Source organism: Carlito syrichta, unplaced genomic scaffold (genome assembly GCF_000164805.1).
Source record: "Carlito syrichta isolate Samal-C Ts95f unplaced genomic scaffold, Tarsius_syrichta-2.0.1 Scaffold308119, whole genome shotgun sequence".
In the NCBI taxonomy this organism is placed as follows: Eukaryota; Metazoa; Chordata; class Mammalia; order Primates; family Tarsiidae; genus Carlito; species Carlito syrichta.
The window spans coordinates 1,113,367-1,125,768 of NW_007252215.1; the positions used below are offsets into that span (position 1 = coordinate 1,113,367).

General features: G+C 52.5%; 1 protein-coding gene across 1 annotated transcript in view; it reads left to right on the top strand.

The window, feature by feature from the left end:
• Window positions 1-12,402, top strand: part of CMIP (c-Maf inducing protein) — a 245,072-nt gene that overhangs the window by 164,189 nt on the left and 68,481 nt on the right. The gene's annotated exons all lie outside the window — the stretch shown is intronic.

Consider the following 12,402-nt stretch of genomic DNA (forward strand, 5'->3'; position numbering starts at 1 on the left):
GGCGATCCTTCCGCTTCAGCCTTCCAAGTAGCCGGAACTACAGGCATGCGCTACCACGCCCGGCTGATTTTTTTATTTATTGTAGAGATGAGGTCTCGCTGCCCAGGCAGGTCTCGAACCCGCGGGCTCAGGCCATCTACTCACCTCAGCCTCCCAAAGGTGCGGGATTACAGGCTGAGCCACCGAGCCCAGCGGATTCTTTTTTTTTTTTTCTCCTGTTTTTGAGTCGGAGTCTCACCATCACCCAGGCTGGAGTGCAGTGGCTTACTCATGGCCACCGCAACCTGGACCTGCTGGGCTCAGGCAATCCTTCCACTTCAAGTAGCAAGAACTGCAGGTGCATGCTACCGCGCTTGGCTAATCTTTTAATTTTCCTTTGAGATGAGGTCTCACCAACTTGCCCAGGCTGGTCTTGAACCCGTGAGCTCAGGCAATCCTCTCACCTCGGCCTCCCAAAGTGCTGGGATTACAGGCATGAGCCACCGCACCCAGTAAAATCTGAATTCTTAAGTATTTCATTTCAAAGGGAGGAAGGCAGATGGGGGAAATGTCTGAAAGTGTCCTTAGGGGGACACTGATGAAGAAGTTCAAGAAACACTGCCTTTGAATTAGCCTCAGGCTGCTTTGTGGGACAAGGTAGAATAAATGCAAGATATCTGTATAATATTCTCAAGCACTCTGTTACGTCTGGGTGCCACCACCATTCTGACGGTCTCGGTTCTGGCCTTGGGAGTTCACAGGCCATCACGGCTCCCCACTGGGGCTTGCTCAGGCCGGGCTCTGTGTCTTGGACACTGTCTCCTTTCACTGAGTAGGTTCCGTTTGTATTGACATTTACAGATGACATTTGCGCGCAAAGAGCACGAGTCACTTGCACAAGTCCGAAAGCCACCGTGAAGCAGAGCAGATCAGACCCAAAAGGTCTCTGCCTCACTCACCTGGCAGCTCTGCTCATCCCTGGCCTTCCACTTGGCCTGTGTTAGTCAGGGAGCCCTGAGAAGGCCTAGAGCCCTGTGCAACCAGTCTCGGTCCCAGGAAGGAGGGTGGGTGGGCTCAGTCCTCCCAGGATGCGGAGAGCAGAGCTGTCTTGTGGACTCCCCAGGGAGATCAGGCCTGTTTGGTTTGGGAGGTTCGGCCCCTGAGGCCAATTCCTGGGGATCTGGAGCATAAACACTTGACTGAGTTAATGAGGCCTCGCTTCTCACTTACATGCACCTCTTAGCTCCTACCCGGGCCCTTGGAGGACCAGTTCTATAGAGACAGGCCTGTGTGTTCAAGGCTGTGAGGGGAGAGGACTGTGTGTGTATGAGGCTGTGGGAGAACAGGCCTGTGTATGAGGTCAGTGTGTGTGTGTGTGTGTGTGTGTGTATGAAAGTGAGTGTGTAAGTGTAAGAGTGTGTGGAGTGTGTGTGAGAGTGTGTGCATGTGAGTTTGTGTGTGAGTGTATAAGTGTGTATGCATGTGAGAATGAGAGAGTATGCATGTGAGAATGTGTGTGTGCATATGAGTGTGAGGGAGTTTGTGTGACTGTGTGCATGTGCAAATGTGTTCATGTGAGAGTGTACGTGCTTGAGTGTGAGAGTGCATGAGTGTGAGAGTGCATGTGAGAGTATGCGTGTAAGTTGTATGAGTGTGTGTGCATGTGTCAGTGTATATGAGGGTAAGAGAGTGAGCGTGAGTGTGTATGAGAGAGCATGAATATGCTATGTGACTGAGAGAGTGTGTATATGCACGAGAGTGTGAGTTTGATCATGAGTGTGGCATGTGAAGAGGACCATATTGCGAGTTTGTAGAGCCTGGAGCATGTTCATTTGGCCTCGGGATCCTTCCCTGTGGAATGGGAGTGTCGTAGCACCTCACCCAATGGGTCATCATGGAATCAAGTGCCCTTCTGCTCGCGAAGCAGGCGGAAGGACCCATGTGTCTCTGGGCGGGTCAGGGGTGGTAGGAGCCCCTTCTGCCCCCCACGGACAGTGAGAATGTGTGCATGTGAGTTTGTGTATGAGTGTATAAGTGTGTATGCACTGGCAGCCTGAGACCTGGAAGAGCTGGGGTGGGGAAGGCCTGTCCTAGGGATGACCTTTGCCAGGTGCTGGCCACAGAGGATCCCCTGGGTCATCAAGTGTTCCCTGTATCCGGCACTTTGCACACACTTGCTCCTTTGGGCCTTGTGACAGCGCTGTGAGGTCCCCATCACTCCCTGTCTCAGATGAAGGACTGAAGGTCCAAGAGGATAAAGGATGTTGCCAAGGCTGCGACTCCCAATGGGGGTCCCTGTTGCCTCCCCTACTGAATGGATGCGGCAGTCACCGATTAGTTGGCCCGTGTTTGGAGCCCACACCGAGAGAAGCTGCCGTCAGGGTCCCCAGAACAGAGGCAGAGCATCTGAGGCTCAGAGTGGCACCTGGGCTCCCTCCTCCTGCCTGGCCATGCCCTGGCGTGGGGCAGGATCCCTTCACCTGCACCCCTGCATAGGAAGGGCCCCTGGGAGCATCTCAGAACTGGGGACCAAGGCCCCCCAAGCGTGGCTGCCACCTGCACATGTGTGCTTCTGAGTACGTATGCAAACACCCCGACAGTGCTCACCCCACACGCTCATACCTATCCCCATGCTCCCATATGTCCCCATATGGGCCTGGCGTTTTTGTTTTGTAAGGCTCCACGAGAGCTTCACATTTCTCTCTGAGTCCCCAAATGTCCCCACGAGGATTGTGTGAACCCATCTCCTGCTGGTCAGGCCTGCATCTCACGGGTGAGGGCTGACTGCCTTGTCCCCTCCTACTCTCGGCACAGTCCCTGATCGGACCACCTTCCTCAGGCCCCACCTGTGTCCACATCTGCCCCAACACCCATATCACCGTGTCCCCTGGCTCCAGACTCTGAACTCAGATGCCCAGATCTGGGCTTGCTTGCCCAACTCCCTGCACATGGGACCACCTGATGTGGGAACACCACTGTCCTGTGTGGCTTCTGGCTGAGCTCATCGTCCCTGGCTCAGGACGCCCCTTTGTCTTGAGGGAAGACAGTGCCCTTCAGCTCCCAACTCTGTGTCACCCATCCACCTCTCATGGCCGCCTCGAGGCCCTCTCTGTCTCTCCCCCCCACCCACATTTTTGCAGCCACACCAAGGTCAGCAGTCCCCTGCTTCTGCCTAACTTGTAGGTTCCCTCCCAGACCTCGTCCACCCTCATAGGGACATTAGGCAGCTGTGGCGAGACCCGTGAGCAGCCCCGGCAGCCTCACAAGGCATGGCAGCATCAGCATGCCCACACGGCTCCTTGCCGCCACTAGAGGCTTCCTGGTGGCTGCACATGCATCTGTGAAATGCTTGTCATGTAATTCACCAAAGGACTTGCTGTTGTGGCCACTGGGGCTTTCTCTCAACTCTTGTCAGTGACAGATAATACAGTGGTGACTATCCTGTATCTAAGCTTTACTGCTTTACAGATATTCACTTAGGGAGATTTCCATAACCATGGTTATGGGGCCAGAGGGGGGGGGTATCCTTTCTGTGGCTCTCACCACATGTTGCCAATTCATGCCCCCTAAAATATTTCTACAGTGCTTGAGAGTGAGGACCCTAGGCCAGACTGCCTGGGTTCTAGCCCTGGCTCCACCACCTGCTGGCTGTGTGGCCCTGGACGAGTTACTTCCCTCTCTGGGCCTCCTTCGCCTCCTAAATAGGGTTCATAATAAGACCAGGCTCATTAGGTTCCTGTGAGGATTAAAGAGGTTCATAGCTGTAAAGAATTCAGGACAGTACCTGCCACGCAGTAGCCACTTAGTAAATGTTAATTCTTACTGTTCTTATTGGATGAACAAGGGCACAGAGGGAAGTAGGCCTTTTGTGCAGGAAGGTCCTGGAAGACAGGGTTGCAGAGGAGGGAGGCACATGCGTGGCATTTGGCCCAACACCCCTGTGTGCCCAGGACAGGCATCACTAATCAGTCAGTCACCATGCACTTTCCCCTGAGGCCGAGTCTTCTCAACACAGCCCCTGCCCAGTTGACAGAGGGAGCGGGAGTGTCACCCTACCCCATGTGAGTGACCTCCCAGGCCTGGAGTGCGGGTGTTCCTGGAGTCCAGACCTCGGGCCATTGGCTGTGGCCTGTGCCTTCCGGGGGCTTCTCCTGGGAGCCTCTGTGGAGCTGTGTGTTTGATTCTTTACGTGCCCGGACCTCTGAGAAGGAAGGCAAAACTGGGGAGCGGGCAAGGATGGGCGGGAGTAGACCTCAGTCTCCCTGTGGGCCTGGCCACATGCCCACTTCATTCAGGTCGAAAAGGCAGAAATTACGTCCAGATTAACTTCTGGCATTCTGTTAAAGAGGGTTTTGTGACCTCTTAAGAGGGGATCAGAGGGGTTCGGCAGAGAACTCCAAAGGAGGGGCTTTCCCCACGAGGCAGGGGCCCATCCCACACCAGGGCTCCGGAGGGGCCTCCGCTGGAGGTTCAGCAAAGGCCTCACTGAGAGCCGGGCAGCTTCTCCCATCACGTGGCTCAGTGGAATCCCAGAGGAGGCCTTTGGGAACCAGGCTGCCTGTCCCCGGGAGGGCCATAGTCTCCAGCGTCACCCAGCCAAGCCCAAGCCCCTCAGGGGGTCATTAGGGACCCTGTAACTAGTAACACAGGGAGCACTGGGGATTGGAACTAACAAGTGGCAGAGGGCCGGGAACCTTCGGGATGAGACTGCCTGCTCTCACAGGGCTTCTTCACAGTAGAAAGAGAGAAAAGCAATTATTAAGCACCGACTAATGTCAGCAGTTATGGGGGTCCTTCCTGTGTATTATCTCATGACATCTTCTCAAGGTTTGATTTGGCTGTGTTGAGGGAGGAGCTGAGAGAGCAGAGGAACAAGTCCAAGGTCACCCAGCAGCAGTCAGGCGGGGCTGGAATTTGAACCCGGGTGTGGGCCTTCCAGCTTCTTCCCTCCTAGCCACGGCTCTCTTTGAGATAGACATGGAACCTTTGTGCTGGTTTTTTATACAAGCTTTTCATTGAAGGATAAAATACATCTAGGTACATTGAAAGAGGAAGGCGTCGGGCATGACTCTCTGCCCTTCCTCCCCACCACGGGCAGTCACCATCCTGACTTCTAGCTGCACAGATTCATTTTGTATGTGTTTGAACTTGATTTAAATGGACTCATGCATTCATTCACTCTGATGCCATTTGTGATGGGCTTCTTTGGCCAGACATTATTAGGTTAATATAAAGTATCCATGCTGTTGTGTGTAGCAATCATGTATTTCTTCATTCCCTGGGTGGTGTTATTTTGTGTGATTAGACTCTATTAACTTGTTCATTCTAGTCTGGATAGATCTTACCAGTTCAGGGCTGTTTCAAATGGAACCATTCTGAACATTCTAGTGTGTGTCTTTTGGTGAGCACAAGTCCACATTTCTGCTGCGTTTATGCCTGGGTGCTGCTACACTCCTGGGCCGAAGGCAGACATATGGGCGCAGTTAGTCCACATGGTCTGACAGTTTTCCGAAGTTGTCTCAGTCTTCCCTTCTACCAGCAGTGTGAGAACCCCAAGACACAGGGCATTTAAACATTCCATTGATCAAGTTTCTAAAACACTGAAAAGGACAAAGAACTAAAAAAATCCCCACTGTCTGTAAATGTTTCTTAACTCTTTTAAGTTTTAAAAACTCAAGCTGGCCAGGCTCGGTGGCTCAGCCTGTAATCCCAGCACTGTAGGAGGCTGAGGCAAGTGGATTGTCTGAGCCCGCAGGTTCAAGACCAGCCCATGCAACTTGGCAAGACCTCATCTCTACAATAAATAAAAAATTAGCCAGGCATGGTAGTGCACGCCTGTAGTTCCGGCTACTTGGAAGGCTGAGGCAGAAGGATTGCTGGAGCCCAGCAGGTCGACAGTGGGGTGGCCATGAGTGTGCCACTGTATTCCAGCCCTGGGTGACAGAGTGAAACTACAACTCAAAAAAAAAAAAGAGCTATAGTTTATATAAGGCAAATGGCACATATTAACTGTTGAGTATGAACTTTGACTATTGTATCCACCTGAGTAGCCATGCCCCAAACCTCTGTTGCCCCAGAAAATTCCCACATGCCCCTTTCCAGCCAATCCCTCGCCCTGCCAGACATCCTCCACTAACATTTAAGACAAAATGTGTGCATGTCTGTGTTGACTCTAAAAGTTTAGTAATATATAGAATGAAGAGCTGGTCCCACCTCCTTCAAGTCCGTTTTCCCGAAGGCCGTCACCGTCAGCAGTCCTGGGGTGGAGGGAGGCTGCCCAGAGAGTGTTTGTGAATATTCCCCTTGAAACACTGCATAGATCTTCCCATCTACACCGTTCCCTTCCTCACTCCCTTCCCCTTTAGGATGTGTCATGGGGTGTTTCCATGGTGGCACATCCACATGTACTTCATTCACGTGTATAGTTTTGTTGGGACTCAAGCTGGATGGATCCTTCAGGAAGACGATGTGGTCATCACGGGGAGGCTGAGTTCCTGATGGGAAGGAGAGGTTTATTGAGTCTCTACTGTCTAAAGGGAAGAGGCAGCACAATGTGTCCTGTGCTCCAGGCCTCACCCCTGGGGAGCCTATGACTGTCCCAGGACCAGAGTGAAGTGACCCTCACCAGGCCGCAGAACTGGGAAACAGAGACACTGGGTTTGCGCCATGTGCCTGGGCCACCAAGCTCTGCTTCCGCGCATCCTCCTGTCCGTAGCCAGTGCTTCTCCAGCTCTCCTTGGAGGGCCAGCCTTGGGCTTCGGGACATGCAAGCCATCCCACCCCCACCTGTGAAGATCCTTCCTTGGCCTCAGAGATAGCACATCACAGCGGCTTTCTAATCGGCCAGGCAAGAAGCAACATTTGTGAGTTGTTGTTTCTAGGCAAGGAAAGACCCAGAGCCTCAGTGTGCCATCCAGCACCTGCTTTGATGGGCTGGTGAGTCACCAAGCCATACAAGGAAGTTTTTCACATAAATGCTTGGGGGTGAACTTGTTCCCTGCCCTTTAAGGCAGAACTTTATTTTCTTCCCTTTCTCACTCTTTAAAGACACGTTTTTAAACATAAATGGGAGGTAGTCTCTTGCTTAGACGGCCTTTTTTCTGCAGGAGTCTGCAGTGGGTCTTCCACAGCCCCCAGATGGAAATACTTATCCTCCTCAGGGTGGCACCATGGCTGAGTGTCCCGCCTGGGAGGGATGGTGACCCACTATTGTTGTGTTGGCTTCCAAGGCTCCCACCCACCCTCCCCTTGACTTGGAGACAGGGCCAAACAGAGACTCCAAAAAGAACAGTGACTGTCCCCACAGAGGAGTCAGGGCCTCACCTCATCCAGAGGCGATCAAAAGATACCCAGCAGGGCAGCCTCCTTGGCTCTCTGAAAGGAACAGTGTTTGGGAGAAAGGCTAATTGACCAGGAGATGATGCCAAAGCCACTGAGGCCCTGGTGGCTTTAGCCTGCATCCTGCTCCCCAGGGACCCCAGCGCTCTCTCGGAACCAGCAGACCATTTGCAGAAAGCCCTCAGAGGGCCAGAGTCCTCTGGGGGGGCATGAGGTCACTGCTAATGGAGTCTGCTGGCTCATGCATAGAAGGCCAGGATGGTTGTTACTGGGTGGGGCCAGAAAACCAGGCGGCCTGGCACATGCTTGGCCCAGACCATTTGGGAGACTGCCTAAGTCTGACGTCTGTCAGCAGCACACCTGGGAGGTCAGGAGCCAACTCGGCACAGACTCAAGCAACGGCTCATGCCTGTTGACTCGAGGCCTGGCTCAAAAGCTTCAAGAGGGTCCTATCTCATCCCACTACAGACCCGGGGATTTTGAACCAATAGCTCAGTGGTTTTCAAAGTGGGGTTCACAGATGGGCAGCACCTTCATTACCTGGGAACCTTTTAGAAATGCAGATCTGTAACCGGGTAGCGCTCGCCTATAGTTCCAGCTACTTGGAAGGCTGAGACGGAAGGATCACCAGAGCCCAGCAGGTCGATGCTGGGGTGGCGGTGAGTGTGCCACTGCACTCCAGCCTGGGTAACAGAGAGAGAGACTCCAACTCAAAAAAAAAAAAGAAATGCAGATCTGTCTCATAAACTCTGAGGTGAGGGGGTGAGAGGGCAGCAGGCTGTTTTAAACACACCCTCCAGGCGATTCCCATGCATACCGAGTTTGAAGAAAGGAGAACAGTAAGCATCTATGGAATGCCTGCTGCTTTCTGTCTGCTTCATCTTTGTTGTCTGCTTAGGCTGCACGGTGTCCCTGGATTTGGTATCCCCGTTATACAGATGCGAAACTGACCCTCAGGCTAAATACTTTTCTCACGCAGCCAAGTCAGAAGCCAAACCCAGGGCCGAAGCTTCCTCCAATATCTGCTGCACCCCGTTGCTGGGTCTCTCCCAGCCTTGACCAGAAATGCGTGACTCAGTGTGTCTGTCCCTTCTGGGTTCCCATACTAGCGCCAGCCCCCCCCCCACTTTGTGCAGGTAGCTTAGACTTCACCAGGACACTGTGGAGTTCATTCTCAGGGTCCATCTTGGGCTTTCCTGAGTGAGCAGTTTTGCGTGGGTATCTGAGTCCCCCCACCCTGGGGAGGCCAAGAATCTGCCTATTTCCATATTCAGCCACGACATCATTACCTGGCTTGAAATGCACACAAGAGGCCAACTGTTGTGAATTTATGAGGGAACTGGGTCCTTTTCCAGGGGACTCGTAAATCAAGGCCCTGTGTAATAGGAGCCGGGGACTCCAGCCCAACGAAGGCAGCTGACAGGGAATGGAGGCTTCCAGACAAAGCTATGAGCAGGTCAGATGCCTTTGAAGTGCCCCGAACACTAGATAAAGTTCTTACTAAAATAAACAACGGAGGCCCCCGTTGAGATGCTACTGTCTTGGGGCCTAGCAAGGGAAATCCTTATTTGGGACAGAGAGAGTACCCTTTATCAGACCTAGAGGAAGCAGCGCCCAGTGGTTCTCTCTGTGTCTCAGGGCTGGGAAACTCGCCTGGGGCTGGCCGCCTCCCACCCTCAGAGGAAAAGCAGGTTCTGGTACGGTATTTACGTCTATTCATTTATTTGGTGGGATTAATTTTTCTGTTAATCAGGGTTGTTTCTTGAAATGCCCTGAAAATGCCATGATGGTTTATAAGAGGTCCCCTGCAGTCTTTAATATTCAGCACGAAGAGCTCTTTGTTACTGGGCTGCCCTGGTCAGGAGGGCCTGATCGGTCACTGAGGTCCAGAGCTGGTAACCCTGCCAGAAAGACCCCTGAGAGCAGGGCACACAGGCCAGAGGCAGGCGAAATGACTTCTCTTGACTTTATTTGAATTCTTTAAAGGTATATCCTACCTGTGCCCAGTGACATTTGAGGTGGCTTACAAAAACACAAACAGAAAATTAATACTAATTGATTTGGAGTGACATCCACCAGGTGTCGAGAGAGAGAAAACCAAATGCACAGACATGTGTATAATGCAATGCTACATTTGTAAGATGAACTGAGAACCTGAAGAACCTCTCTGTATCATATTTGTGTTTGATCATATATGACCATGAAGAAAGAGATAGAATGATATATGCCAGGGGTCTGCAGACTATCCGGCCCACCGCCTGTTTTTATAAATAAGAGGGTTTTTTTTTGGAACATGGCTCTGCCCAGTCATGCCACAACAGCATGGCAGTTGCAGCAGAGAGAATACGGCATGTCTTCTGAACCCTGATGTGTGGCATGGTATCGTGGTGTAGAGGACTGGAGGCAGGGAGGGAGGGAGAGGTGAGGTTACAAAGAAAGCTGACGTGTGTGACATGGCTGAAATTTACATGCAGTTTTCCGTCGAGCAGTGTGTGTGCTTGTGGCACGCGTGTGGGTGCTTGTGCACACGTGTGCGTGCTTGTATGTATGTGTGTGTGCACAAAAAGGGAGCCCATAAGATGAAGAGCACCAGGACACAAAGGTGGAGGCCCAGTGCCCTACACGATGGAGTTCTTCTCTCCCCAACATTGTTCTGTACGATTCAGAATTTTTCAAAGAACATGTGCTATTTCAAAAATCCAATAATCTACTAGACGACTACAAAACAAAAAGTAAAAGGATCTCAGATATCTTCCAGTTCTCTCTAAGAATATGGGATTGTGGCCAATTTAAGAATACTGTGGAAGGTCCCATACCACCACCCTGACCACAAATTCTGAAATCTTTGGGGAGTTTTCCCTTTATTTCTCTGTAATTAAATACATACATGGATATTATTCTCTGTAACTAAATACGATACATGGATATGGCTTCCTGCAACAGTGTGTGAAGCATCACGGGTAGACTGAGCCCCACCCTCTCACCCTCCCCAAAGCCACATCCCTCTCTAAAGAACACAGCTGCTAACAGCCTACCTTGGTCCTTCCTAGACCCCCCCGCTCCAGGCCCTGTTTCTTCGAACCACGAGCAGTGTCCAACTGAACTGAATAGCTGCCGTTTCTCAAGTCTGAAATATTGCATTAATCTCCTCAGCAGCTCCAGGAGGCAGTTTCTACCATCATGTCTGTTTTACAGGCGAGGAAACTGAGGTTCAGGGAGGTGATGCCCAAGGCTGCAAAACTTTAAGCAGTGGAAACAAAATCCAGGTGTAGCTCTGCCCCACTCTGTGTCTGTTATGATGCAGACCCCTGAGCAAAAGCAGGGTCTGAGGAACCTGCAACTTCCCGGGAGCTCTCAGGTTAGGGGAGGCACCTGCCTGCATGTCTTAGAGGGAGCAAGAATAGCAGAGTGTCGAGCATGGGGTGTACTGAGCTTGGGCCTGGGGCCTGCCCAGCTCCCTCCTCGGGGCCCTGCTGGGGGATGGGTAGCAGCTAGGGCTGGGCCACTCTGGAGGCAAAGGCCAGAGGGAACAAGGAAGCCTGGACGCTCCCTGCAGGCTGTGCCCACCAAGTGAGTATCCTTGGGCTGCATGACACACTCCCACAAATGGAGCCACAAGAAACTCCATGCACACTCCCCAGGTTCTGCAGGGCCAGGCCAGGGCTGTGCTCCCTCCCCTCTTCCCCTTTTGATGGTTTCAGGCATTCCTTGGTGTCTTTGTCAATTCTGGCCATAACAAAATGCCATCAGCTGGGTGGCTTATCAACGGAAATGTACTTCTCACAGTTCTGGGAGCTGGGAAGTCCAACATCAGGGCAGATTTGGTGTCTGGTGCAGGCTCACCTCCTGGTTCCTAGGCGCCGTCTTCTCGCTGTGTCCTTACATGGTGGAAGGCGAGAGGGAACCCTCTGGGCTCCCTTTTACAAGGGCACAAGTCCGATTCATGAGGGCTGCACCCTTATGACTTCATCACCTCCCAAAGACCCCACCTCCTGATCGCCCCACACTGGGGTTTAGGGAACTTGTCAGAGACACAGACATTCAGACCCTAGCCCTTGGCGTGTGGCTTTATCACTCTGGGCTCTGGGTCCGTGGTTACATGACCTGCTCCCCTTCTGTCTGTCCCTCCTCTGTGTGTCCTTTCTGAGGACACTTGTCATTGGATGTAGGGCTCTCCAGGTACTCCAGTGTGCCCATCCCATCTCCAGCTCCCTAACTTATAATGTCGCCTCCATAGATTCCAGGGATTTAATGGGGACGTGTCTCTTTTGTGGCCACCAGTCAACTCATGACCCCAGCTAATGTGACCAGGGCAACAGGCAGAAGTTTCCCTCTCCTAGTGAACGTGGTTATAGGCACAGCCCTCCCTTGAACACGTTGGCACTGGTGCATGCAGCAGAATGTCCAGTGGCTCTTGGGCCACCCCTGCCTGCCTAGGAGTCACCAAGAGAAGTGCCTGGGATTTGATCAAGGAATCCTGAGGAATTGGTGCAGTGTCAAGGTGATGCTCCTTATTGTTCCTTCTGTCACCTGCCATCTCTCCCTGTCCCTTTCTTCCCTCCTGTCTCCCTCCTGAGACTGCTCCTCAGCTCCTGCCTGTACCTGAGAACATTTTCTCTTCCTTCTGTCCTTTTTCCTTCCTCATCTCTCTCCTTTCCTCTTTCTACAGCCTGTTCGAATCTAACTTACAACTGCTTCCAGGCAATGGGTCTTCCTGCCCAGTTCCGCCTCCTGTGGGAATGAGGGATGTACCTCCTGCCCGCCCAGCCCCTGGTCAGCTACGAAGCAGGGGCTGAGAGGAGGGACAGAGGAACCAGGCGGGCTGTGTCAAGTTCTCGGATTCTGGGAACAAGGGCACCTGTTCTTCCAGTTCATGAAGGCCCTACCGTACCTGGCCTGCCTTTGCAGACCCGACAGTTTTCCAGGAGGAATGGCCTCCCTTAGGGTCAGGTCCGCGGAAGACAGAAGAGCCTTTCCAGAACACCGAGAGCATGTCCAGAGTCATTCTGTGTGTGTAGCTTAGTCCCATCAGGGACCAGAGCTTAGGACTGGGAGGTAATCCTGAGGAGGGCTCCTGGCTCAGGC